This window comes from Equus przewalskii, chromosome 3 (assembly GCF_037783145.1).
Source record: "Equus przewalskii isolate Varuska chromosome 3, EquPr2, whole genome shotgun sequence".
NCBI lineage: Eukaryota > Metazoa > Chordata > Mammalia > Perissodactyla > Equidae > Equus > Equus przewalskii.
In genome coordinates, this window is record NC_091833.1 from 38818636 (window position 1) to 38832113 (window position 13478).

General features: G+C 38.6%; 1 long non-coding RNA gene across 1 annotated transcript; it reads right to left on the minus strand.

Moving 5' to 3' along the window:
- Positions 1 to 8188: 8188 nt before the first annotated feature.
- LOC139082635 (uncharacterized) lies at positions 8189 to 12810 on the minus strand. The gene is made up of 2 exons (XR_011538842.1): positions 11639 to 12810; positions 8189 to 8417 (listed from the first exon to the last, which is right to left on the minus strand). It is a non-coding gene; the product is annotated as an uncharacterized lncRNA (long non-coding RNA).
- Between the last annotated feature and the right edge of the window lie 668 nt (positions 12811 to 13478).

A 13478-nucleotide genomic window follows, 5' to 3' on the forward strand; every position in this document is an offset into this window, starting at 1 on the left:
GCCTTTATTGAGTTTTCCCATCTAATGCATGGCGTCATGTCTCCCTCCATCTCCTTTTCCAAACTGAATGTAAAAGTTCTGTTTCTTACTAACTCCTTTTGGGAAATATTTTCTTTTGGAGAATGAAGAGAAACACTGAATCATGCTCCAAAGTTGCTGTGATGTTGTGCATCTGAGTCTGGTCACATGGGCTATAACAGTGCCTGATTGTTGTTATTAAAATCTTCTTGTTTCCTTGGGAACAGGGTGCTTGCAAGTGAGGAGGCATAGGTTGACCACTAAATTGAAGCTCCCAGAGTCTGCGTGAGGGTTTGAGCCAAGAAAATATACATCTGCAGAAAGGGCAGTGTCTTTTGAACTGTCAGCACAAGAATTACGTCCCACAAGAGAAATAGACATTAGAATTTAGAGTTATCTCCTAGAACATGGAAACTTGGAAAACAAATCTTTCCAGTGTTATATGCACAGACAGGTATTTCCATCACTGTTATTTGAACATTCTGGATACAGAAGTAATATGTAGAACTCTGCACCTTCAGTGATAACATGATGATCTTTTCTCCCCCTCTGCTCACGAGTAAGTGGGGAACATCTCATGGCAGTGAGTGACAAGTTCATCAGAAAATCAAACTCTTAAAAACAGTCTGAAACATAATTACAGATGGAAAGTGCATCCAAATTAAATACCTACCAAATACAATGTGTTATCACCAGTGACCCATGTGCAGCACGACCCCCTTCAGCAATCTTGCCTTGTGGTTTCTGCTTGGTTTTGTAGATGTGGGTTTTCAGGTGCTGAGGTGCATTCAGCATCAGCTCACACACCCACTTGTGGCCAGGAACAGATGACCCCGGCGCAGAATCTGTCACCCATGGAAGTCAGCCCTCTTTGGTTGATTCTAGACTGACATCCTCTTGTGTTACTGTTCACATTTGCAAATAAAATCACACATTTATCAAATGCGTCCTCTGTTTGCTAATGCTTGAATGTAATTCAATTGTTTTACATTTTAAGTATCTCATCATATACTCACACATACACCCGAATCAAAACATACAACATTTTATGAGATTTGGGCAGTTTTCACAGTAATTGTACATTTTGGAAAATTCATCTCATCTCTCATTTGCTGATGGTCCTGCCTCGTTTCTATGGCAATACCTTCAGTTATTACAGCTTCAAGCTTTTGGAAAAAATTTATCTGTTCACACCAGAGAGATGTGGAAGAGGAATGACTGCTATAAACTCTAGTCATCCTCAGGCCCCTGAGGAGGGACAGATAAACCCAAATGGCTTTCATCAGCCACACGTGGTTACCGAGGATCAGTCGGTCACTAAGGTTGTATTGCTCACCTAAGTGGGCTTGCAGGAAGATTTATATAGGACAGATATCTTTGCAAAAGCTCCAAATTGTGGGCAAACTGATCATGGAGGAAATTGCCCATCAGTTTCAGGCAGGTTGGTAGCAGTAAAGATCTCTTGATTCTATTTGATAAACTGGTTTTCAAGTATTTTCATCCATTTAAACCTTACTAAAAATCACTACTCTGGAGTTTGTACCCAACTGATTTTATATGTTATAAATCCACAGTTGCAAAAGGCCCAGGGCCCTCAGCAGCAGAAGCAAACAAACTGGGTGCACGCTGCTCACGCTTGCGCGAGGCGCGGACCTCTGCAGCCTGGCAGGCTGGCTTCCGAATTCACATTGTTTGCTCTGCAAATAAATTAGTAGTCAAGTAATGCTCCTAAGTTTTGGCATAAAATAAAGGCTCAGTAATTCAGACATTGTTCATTTGCATTTTAAAAATTATTTATTTAGGATTTGAATCATGACTTTCTTTTTCATGTTGTGGGATATAAAAGTTGACTAAGCAAAATAAGGAAAATATGACAACCTATTTGAGCGCTGTTTCAAAAACATTTAAAGAAAATGACTTTAAAAATAATTAATGCATAAATTGCAATCAAGCTTTTTGTTGTTGTTCCGGTATTTTTAAAATGTTCTTACTGAGAGCATTTTACTAAAAGAATACAAATTATTTTTAATATATCTTAGAATATTAGCAAAAAATTAATAACGGTGAGCATATTACATTATACAATACTTGCATAAGCATGCTTGAAAATTATATTTTCTTCCCTTTCAACACAGCACATCAGAAAAATACATTTAAAAATTTTTTATGTATAATTCCCATAAATGATCATATCCTTGTTTATTAAGGAAAAGGCTGATATGACAAGCATTCACAGTCCTGAAATTTTCTGTACAGTAACTACAAAAGGAAAACCAAAGGCTCTGTTAGCACTTTGACGCCTGAAACCATTTTGAGTATTAGGAGGAATTCAGTTGGTATGAAAATATCGTTCCACATGGGATTTACTTAGTTCATTTCTGTGCTGTCTTTGAGTCGTAGTATCTATCTTAGCCAAAGCATTGTTTGAAAGGCTTCCTGCCTCCTTGAGGTGGTGTTGTTGAAGCCAGCTGTGAATCGCTGTGTGCTGAATAAATTAGAGGTGGTCCGCTGTGCTTCCCCGTGGGGTGCATCCATGTCCTCTCCAGATCCCGAGCCTGATGGTTCTGGGGACACTGGCTCCTTACCCTCAGTCTCTTCCTGCTGTTTGTGCCTCTAATTACAGCCTTATCTGACTTTTGCGCCCAGATAAGCAGGTTGAAAGCCAAGCCTCCCCTCACCACCCGCCCTTCCCATTCATTCCCTCGCTCCTTGCAGTGTAGCCTCATCTTTCAGTATTTTCTCAATTAAGTCACAAATAATATTGTTATGGCCAAAGTCAACGTATGCATTTAAAATTTTATATTATTGGACCTCTCTAGTGTAACTCACGCAGCTGACCAGTTTATCTCTCTTTAAACTTTTGGCTTCCATGAGCTGTCATTCTTCTGCTTAAATCCTTCAGTAAATTCTCGTTATTGTTGCGGAAAAGTCCATAGTTAGCAGCCTGGCTTAGAGATGGCCTTCAGATTCCAGCTCCTGCTTGCCTCTTCAGTTTCATCTTTGCCACTCTCTAACATTCCCCATCCCCTCTTCATATTCAATGTAACTGCTAAACTGAGGCCATTCTGAGTCCCTTTTGATTCTGTGAACTTACCATGTCCTTTCTTGACTATTTTCCCTTCCTGGGTCACTCCCTTACCACTCAGGTTTCAGCTTAGCCATCATTTCTCGAGGAAAGTCTTCTCTGATATTCAAGTCCTAGTTCGTGGCGCTCTCTACATGCTTCTATAGGACTATGTGTTTCCCTTGCTACAGCCTTTATCAGAATGCATTGTAATTGCTTCCTCTATTTTCCTGGCAAGTTTTGGTACAGTGTCAAAGAAGAGTATCTACAGTTATCTGAAAGAGTATTTAAACACCCCTCCCTTCTCAACTACTTATCTGTGTGAGGCCACCATTTCTTCATATACTTCAAGCAAAATAACATATCACACTAGAATAAGAGTAAAAGCTGTCTTAGATAAATGAGAATCTGCTTTTATTAAGCCAGATAGATTTGCAAGAAATGTGAAACAGTCTTCTTGAGTTTCAGCCTTCCTACACAGTATGGTCTGGGTGTGCCCACAGGAGAAAAGTTGCATGAATGCAAACTTACCTACTACAGTTTCCTTATTTCGAGAGTTGATTATCCTTCAATTCTGGATCACTTCTGATCACTCTCCAGTGCCTTCTAATGCTGGAAGTGGAATTACTAATAGCTTTAAGTCTTTCCTCTGAAACAGTGATTAAAATAGCTCAGCATTATTGCCTAAAAGGGCTAGAGTTCCTTTTGGAACAAGCCATATTTAAGCAACATTTAAACTGAAAACTCTAGTTTTGTCACATTTTAATAGCAAGTACTATGCTGGAGAGAAAAAATCATTCTCTATGTTTGTTCCTTATCACAGATAAAACGTTCATGGCACAGTTATGTGGGGCTAATCTATGGACACTCAGAGGTTATGTTTAGAGAGTCTTTGCCATGTGCTTGGAACTGGACTAAGTACTTAATGCAGATTATTTCATTTAATCCTTTCAAATCTCTAATAACGTAAGTGCCAACATTATGCTTCTTATATAGATGAAGAAGTTGAAGCTAAATAAGTGGCTCTGATACTACTGGTAAGTTGGAACCAAAACCCAAGAACTTTGTCTTCAAAATTAACTGACAACCCCATTGGTTCACCGTCTTCCTGTTACTCCTGAGGGGACCTCTGGAGACTCCACTTCAGGGGAAGCTGCTGGCACCAGGTCCTTCCTGTAACAGAATGGTCAGGTAGGTTCCGAGTTTTGTGTGCCTTCTTTGTACCAGACACTTTAACCTGCTTATAAATATTATCTCATTTAATTTTCATAACAGCCCTGTGAGGCTAGTGGTGTTGTTATAGTTTATGGATACGAAAACAGCGGCCCTGAGAAGTTATACGACAAGCCCCAAAACAGCCTTGACAGGGGCAGGACCAGGAATACCAATGAGCCAGGCCCTTACGCACTACACATGGCCTTCTACGCTTCAGCGCTGCCTCTTCTGGCCCAGCCTCCCCTCCACATCCCACTTGACCTCCTTGCCTGTTAACCTCACTCCAGCCTAATTCAGAACCATAGACATGATTGCAACGGCACTGAAACGGGCTCCACATGAAACAAAAGAAAACAATATCAAATTAAAACCCTGTTAGTTATCTCTGCTGTTAGAAAATGACACTTGCTGTATTCTTTCCACACGCTCCCTTTTCTCCTTTTTCCTTATTGAGCACGCTTTTAGGCTTAAAAGACAATACTGGCGATATTTTCATATGCAGATGCCTTTTTTTCTGCATCACAACATTGGTTTGGTTTCTATAAAAACATGAACAAAGTCTCAGTGGCTTCCAAGGACATGAATTATTTAATATTTTACATCCGTTCATCTCATTTACTGGGATGTCCCTGGGGCATATTCATTTACACAGGATTGATATCAGGGGAAACATTTAAAAAACTATAATAATAATAATGGCCCAATAGAAGTCTGAAATCATTATAAACCACCTTCTACTCTCAGATTGCATTAAAGTGCATGGAATATTTAGAGACAGTTCACGAGGCCTTTATCTTGGCAGAGCTCATTCAAGATGTCCAAATTACCTATTTGCATCCTCCTCTGAGTAAACTGACTGGATTCAATTACCTGATCCCTCCCTCTGAGTCACTGTATCCAGGTCCCTGGTTAACATACTCCTTCTGTTGTTTGAGTATCTCATTCTTCAAGAGCAAAATTATAAAATCAAGCCTTGAAATGCATCAGTCGACTTTCCTCATATGTGCAATAACACTGAGTTAGGGAAATTCACTTGAAGGAGATTGGAGTTAATTAGGATCCTCCCACTTGCCCCTCGTTTATCCTTCCTCCTTGGTGTTACTAGTTTGTGCTTTGTGCAGCGGGCTGTCATTTTCAGTTAAACCAAGAGAGTTAATCTCTCGCATGTGCCCTCTCATCACCACTGCAGGAAGAGAGAATTAAAATTCAAGTCAGTTTGGTTTGTCACGGCAGAGGATTTCCAAACCATCTGCTATCTCAGAAAACAACCCATCCTGACAACCTCCCCTACCTCCAGGCAAGTCACAACTCTGATATCGTACTTGAGGGCAACACAAAGACGAATAACCTGTCGCCGCTAACTGTCCAGCTTTTTGACTTGAACAGAAATAGAGGCTCCAGGTCGTACTATCTGGCAAGATGTTCCAAGTGATAAGGTGACCCCCTGTGTTAATTCTGCATTAGGATGGGAAATGCCTGGAGAAATTATTAGTAATGCCTGTGTCATCCCACACAGGGGACGGTTGAACGGGAATTTCCCTTTATCTCTTATCCTAGACAATCTTCCCAGGCCATAATTAAAGTCATCCATTAGCCTCCACAAATGGACTGACTATGTATTTACCTGAGAGACAAAGAGTTGCCAGTCATTTTTTGTGAGAAATAGAGTTTTTAAAACATATTTTTTCATCTTTAATGGAATGGAATGTTGAATAATCTCTCATGTTTTCTTATACTAGAGGACTACATTATTTCCAGTCACCAGATCCTTTTAACTCAAGTTGAGGTAATCTTCCCAGTCTGATCCCTCTCCTCACACCTCTCTCCTCTTCTCCTTCTTTTTGACCAGTTGCAACAGCCTCTTCACTGCCCTCCGCCTCACCGGATCCTTCTTCCTGCGGCCCATCTTTCATATTCCACAGCCATGTTTTCTTTTCATAGGAGACAAATCTCTCTTACCAAATCGCCCCTTAAAAATCTCTGTTGACTCCCCATTCCCTATGTTATGAAGCTCTAAAACTTTACAACAGCATAAAAGAACATATAGAATCTGAATAAAAAGGACTTTGCAGCCTTCCTTTCCTGATGTCCAATCGCCAATATACCGAGAGGAACAGCGTGCCACACTCCTCCCCGTGACCAGCACTCCTTGGCTGTTCCTCTCTCCTGCCTTCTCTGTGCCCCCCTACTGCAGTGCGTTTAGAGATTCTCTCCACGTGACACAGTCTCTTTCATTCTTCGGAACTCAATTCATAGTTTGCTTTGTGAAATCTTTCTTACTACTTCAGCCAGAGTTAGAAATTTACTTTTTTGAATACCCATAGTAGTTTTGTTATAATTCTATAATAGTACATACCAATTTTTATTGCAATAATCTATTTCTGTGTTTTTCTCTTAGCAGACTATAAAATCTTAAAGGAAAGGGTCAAGGTTCTATCGGTCTTGATATAACTAGGATTTAACAAAATACCTGCTTAATGCATTGATTCAGCTGACTGATCATTCCAGGAGAGCAGGTATTTATCTGAGTTTTCTAAAAAAGAATACTTTGAAGTAAAAGGTGAAAAACTGAGGTCTGCTTCCCTGGTCACATCTTTTTAGAGACTCCCAAGGCATCCCTCAGAGAGTCCGGAAGCTCCAGGTTACAGCGTTGGGACTGATCTCAGCCCACCGCCTGCCTTGCTTACCAGGGACCTAGGATTGAGAGAGGCAGAGTGAGCGGACAAAGTCGCAGCGTCAGAATGAGAACATGGCTGGATTCACTGACTTCCAGTGTTTTGTTTTGTTTTTATTCATAAACCAATCTTGGAGGATCAAAAGTAAACCTGACATAAAAGACTGAGTAGTTGCAAACTATTCTCACAAACTACAAATACTCAAGGTGCCAGTCGATAACAAGTAAAAGACCATCATTGTGGAGGCAATAAAAAATGCTTATGTCGGAAGCTGAATCTTAACACAATAATAAAAATTGTTGGAATGGAGGAAGTGGGAAAAAATTCCAGAGTAAGAGTAAAAGATGTCCGCTCAGGAAAGTTCTGGCCTGGAGCACCGTCAGCTTCTGCTAAGGACAAGTCAAGGGGCCATGTGTGAAGAGCTTCATATTCTGAAAATGCCACTACCTTTGAAACTAACTATTAAAAGAGAACCATTTTTAGTAAAAACTAATCTTGAGGTTTGCATAAGAACAAATGTGGAGTAGACTGAAGCCATTCAATGTCATCCCTCAATGTCTGTTCCTTGCTTTAACCGTCTGTGCAAAAGCACGTCCCTGACCTGCTGTTACTCCAACAGCCACCATTGCCTTGAGAATAAAAATCAGATTTCTTAGCAGGACGTACAAGTTATACCATCTTTCACTTTTCCAACGTCGTCTCTCCTACAATTTCCATTTCCATTGCCGACTTGGGCTGTGCTCACGATTTGTACACTTCTGCTTCCTCGCCGTTCGGCAGCTTTGCAGACGCTGTTTCCTGACTGCAGTGCTCCTACCAGGCAGTTTTACGACAGTGCCCTGTGCTCCCTTCCCTCTTAGCATTCACCAAACTGTGTGACAAACATCGGCTGTGCTCTGCGATAGCCAGAGATTGCATCAGATGTCATTATAGTGTCTGTATTTATCACAATACCTGCCACCAAGTGGAGGCTCAGGAAATATTTTTGGACGGATGGATGAATGAATACATTGATAGACTTTCAGTTTCATCCAGATTCTATTTGATTAGAACAATGTGACTTCAGGGATGCCAAAAACCCTGCTTATTTCCACATTTTGCCTAATGTGCTTGTCTGAAATTTGTCTTTGCTTTGCTTTTCTTTTGTAGTGTTCAGGATTTTCTGAAGGTTCTACAAGGTGCATACATTATAATAAAAAGTGAATCACCAAAAAAATCATTCTTTAGGTTAAATTTTAATCCTAAAAATCCTGTTACAAAGGCAAATGAATTATTTGCTAGAAGTAAGATGTTGCTTCCCTTCACCCAGTGTTACCCAGATGGGAGAGCGGGCTCTGCAGGGTGGACTGGTAAATTCAACAAAAAGTCCCTGGATCATCAAGGTGGGGAACCGTGGGCAGCCTGGAGCAGCATAATGACTGAGGAGAGTGAGGCCAGGACAGGAACTGTTGTTTCCAGAAGGAGAGAAAATAGCCAAAAAAGATATTAGAAGATACTAAATTCAAATATCAACTTATTTTTCATAAAACTTGTAGAGCAGGCTTTCTGATTATATAACATTTCTCTTAGTAGTGGATGATACACATTTTGAGCAGGAATACCCCACGTCAAGGTTTACAGCTTGAAATCTATATATCACTAAAAATGAGGCTCTTTCTTACAGCACTAATAGCTGACCTCCCCTGAAAGGCGATACAGGCATCACAACCACTCAATGTTGACAGAATCAAAGATAAGAGTTAATTAAGAATTAAAGTCAATTGCAGAACAGCTTCCTTTGAGATCCATAACCAGAAGGGTGACCTAAATCATAGTTTTTAATTTAGACATTAATCAAAATCACAGATGCAATCCTGATATGAAAATATTTGATTAAAATTATTATCATAGTTGACCTGAGAAGCTGTCACACTGATAAAATTTGAACACTGACCAGAGGAGGAATGTTAAATAAACTACAATAATTGATACAGCTGAAGAAAACGTTGCTCTCAATAATTAACAAAATACAGACATATCTATTCTATCTACAAATATAAGTGGAATAACTAATCTATAATAATATTTTCAGATCTCCTAGATGAAAACGTAGGAGAAAAGCTCCTTGACATGTGTCTTGGCAATGATTTTTTGGATCTGACACCAAAAGCAAAGGCAATGAAAGCAAAAATAAACAAGTGGGTCTATATCAAACTAAAAAGCTTCTGCACAGCAAAAGAAATGATCAAGAAAATGAAAAGGCAACCTAAGGAATGGAAGAATATATTTGCACAGTACACATCTGATGAGGCGTTAATATCCAAAATACACAAGGAATTCACACAACTCAATAGCAAAAAAACAAATAATCCAATTTTAAAAACTGGCAAAGGACATAAACAGACATTTTTCCAAGGAAGATATTCAAACGGCCAGCAGGTACATGAAAAGGTGCTTAAGATCACTACTCATCAGGGAAATGAGAACCTAAACCACAATGAGATATCATCTCACACCTGTCAGGATGGCTAGTATCAAAAAGACAGATAGCAAATGCTGGTGAGGACGTGGAGAAAATGAAACTCTTGTGCACTCGTGGTGGGAATGTGCATTAGTGCAGCCGCTATGGAAAATAGCATGTAGGTTCCTGACAAAATTAAAAATAGAGCTACCATATGATCCAGCTATCCCACTTCTGGTATATATTTAGAGAAAATGAAATCGCTATCTCAAAGAGATATCTGCACCTCCATGTTCATTGTAAGAGAAGGTAAAGCTGATGAACATATGTCAGACTTAATACTTTAATAACAGGGAACATTCCTTTCACGTATCTATGGTACATTCACAAAAACTGTAAGTGTTTTGGGCCTCAAAAAATAAAACTTCGAAAAATTCCAACAGAGAAATATTATGGACAAAATTCTTTAAACATTGTAGAATAAAACAAGAAATTAGTTACAAAATAAGAAAAATAGTTTCCTCCTCCCAGAAATAAAATGTCTATTTTAACAACTCTTGGTCCAAAGGGGAATGCAAAGCAAAAACAGGAACTATGGGATACAGTGAAAGCCCTGCTCAAAGTAAAGCTTATGGTGGTGAATTTTTATCTATAACAATAAAAATGTGAAAATATAAACTATGCATTCGACTCCAAAATTTAGAAAAATAAAAGTGAAAAAAACAGTGAAGGCAGAAAAAGGTATAAATATAAAAATAAATTATAATGATTAAGAAGTAAAAAAAGAGAATAAATATATAAACAAGCTAATTCATTAAAACATTTGAAAACCAAGTAAACAAATTAGTCTAATCACAGCACACAAATATATAGAATAAGAAATAACAAGGAGTAATAACCACACAAAATAAAGAAAAAATTGTTAGTTAAAAAAAACTTTATATAAATAATGTGTGGACTTGGGTAAAGGGATAATTTTCTAGGAAAACATAATTTATAAGCTGACTCAGAAGAGGAAGAAATAATAAACACATCTTTTCACAAATATACACAGTTGTCAAAGGTAATCTTCCAAAAGCACCATGTGTCTAGACACTTTCATCAGAGAATTCTACCAACCTTCAATTCCAATATTGTTGAATTTTTTGCAGGGCATAGAAAATGTAGAAAACTTTCTAATACTTTTTTTATTAAGTGAATGTAATGTTGACAACAAAACTGGCAAAAGATAACATGAAAACTACAGACAAATATTTCTTATGCATAATAATAAAAACAGTTCAAAATAAAATATCAGGAAAGAGAATCAAGCAGTTCATAAAAAGAGTAATGCAACTTGAGCAAGAAAAGTTCATTCAAGAGAAATAAGGATTTTTCAATATTAAGAAACCCACAAATGCAATATAAGTGTATTATAAGATCATCTTTGTAGATGTGACATTGACAAGATTTAATCCATGTTTGAATAGTAGGAACTGAAGGATACTCAGTTAACAGTTTCACATGTGTCAATGTATAATCAGCCCCAGAGCCAGTAATCATACTTAATGGAGGCATTGCCACTAATGTTAGGAAAAAACACAAGGATATTAGCTATAACCAATTACTGTAACTAATGTTACAGTACTACTGACATGGTCCTGGAGTTATGTCAATGTAATTACATAAAAAAAGATATTAAAACTATAGAAATTGGAAAGGAGGAAGTGAAATTATTACTGTTTTAAGATAAAATAACTAACTGGAAATGCAAGATAATTAACCAAAAACAAGAGAATTCAATAAGGTAGGGAATGTTAAAATTAATATTCAGAAATGTATAGCTTTCGTATATATAAAAACCATCAAAATACAAGATATAATGAATCAGAAAACTATATACATGACACCAAGAAAAAATGTCTAGTGATTAACTTGATAAGAAACATGTAAAACCTCTATGAGAAAATATTTAAAACATTCCCCAAATATACGAGGATTGTATTAAACAAACACATATATGTTCCTGGTTAAGATTCAACATTTTAAAGCTGTCGGTTGTTCCTGAGTTAATTCATATATTTAATGTGATTACAATAGAAATACCAACTTTTCTGACAATAGACCAGATCATTTTAAGTTTCATATAAAAAGAAAAAATAAGAAAAATAAAGAAAACACTCAAAAGAAATAAAATGCTTAAGATGTAGAATTACAAAGTCAAACAAATACATATAGACAGCTTACTCAGTAAAGCTCTGGGTGGTCACGCCTCCCACCCCAGATATCTTGTCTGTGTATACACCTTTCCATATGGGTCCTTCCAAGGAAGGTGGATTTGCTGCTAAGACAAGGAAGATTTTGATCACTTTGTTATTTAACTGTCATCCAGATCCCCCTGCTTCCCGACCACTACCCTCCCCAAGTCCTTAGATTTACCGGTTGTTTCCCTTCAGTCCCTCTGTCTTCTATGCCCACTCACATTAACCATAAACTCATAAAGCTTCAGAGAACGACTACTTTTTTCTACCTTCCCATGAACTTGCGTCTCCTTTCAGACATATTTCCTCATGGTATATGCACTTGTGCAACCAAGAAGGCGCACCAGTTCGGATCTCTCTTTAAAGAAGCACTTACTCTTCAGCTGCGAGGGGAGCAGTCAACCGACAGCCTCTAGCTGGCTCTGCCCTCAGAATCCACCTGCGCCTTCCAGCCAAGGCCACACTCTTCCCAGGAAGCCCCCATCTCATTGGCCGGGCTGCTAGGGCCCAGCCGCGTCTGCCCATGTGGGACTTCTCTGATGGTGGTGTGTGCTCCAGAGCTCCCTATCGAGTTGGCCAAGAATTTGTCAGATCTGCACTCTGAGGCCCTTCTTGACCAACCTTCTTTCTTCCCTCCTCTCCTTTCCCAGGTTTTGGACCCCATAAACCTCTTGCCCTCCTCACTCCATCTCAGTCACCTTCCTAAACAACCCAGTTGACCTCAGGTTGAGCTGCTCCAGCCAGCCGAGGGCACCCTGGAAATCCTGTTCAATAAACTCAGAGACGCTTTTAACCAGAATGAAGAATTAAGCCCCTCAGTCCTCCCAAAGTTGACCTAGTTAGAAATGTGGTAAAACACAATCGCAATTCAACAAGCTTGGAGCGGTGAGAGCTAGAGACTGATTTAGTAACAGCCAAAAAATAAGTTCCAGCTGAAAAGAAAGAAAGTTAAAGAGGCCTAAAAGCACAATAATCTGCAATCCCTTAGTGTAGGGGCAAATCCTAAAATGCCCACGGACAGGTTTATGCGTAAGGACTGATTTTAAAGGATTAGGGCACAAAACAAAAATATTTGTTTGTACTCACGAACCTGAACCATCAAGAAAATTTCAATTAATTGATTTCCTCTTTATGGATACAAAAAGAGCATAAAGTATATTTTTGAAAGTTTTTTTCTCTTCTAAAATATTAAAAGCCATCGTAGTTGCAGGAACACATTTCACTAATGAATTCATGTAGACATGTCCACCAAGAATCCTTGATAAGATAGCGTTGCACCACATCTTTCCAATCACATCTCAAAATATGTAACATCTGGGCTATAATGGAATAATCGGTCTGAAAATCTAACAACATCAAGACCGGTGAGAATCCCTTAGTAGCCTACGTGAAATTAAATCTGCGAGCAAAAATCACTTTTGGCATTTGTTTTTATGGCAGCAAAAAATGGTTTTCTGGGATAAGTGGAAGAAAGCGTGGGTGAAAATAACTGAGCATGCCTCCCTGACATTGGAGCAAGTCGTGGGGCCCGGGAATGCGGCTGGGGCGTTAAGTATTGGCTTCTCATTGCAGCTCTATTTAGTTAGCCATTAAGTTTGTTATAATATGCTTCCCTGATGGTAGTTCCAGAGTTCAAAAGATGAAACCATCAGGTTTCTGAAGCATTGAGGGTATGGTAGTTTTGTAAATACTCAGTAATTAAGTAATCTAGTTTTTACATTTTTCAAATACTTTGGTGGAAATTGCATATATAAAACCTCCAGTTTAACAAAAGCCCTAAACTAGGCATCTATAGAGAGGATATTTGTGTGTGTGTGTGCAATGAT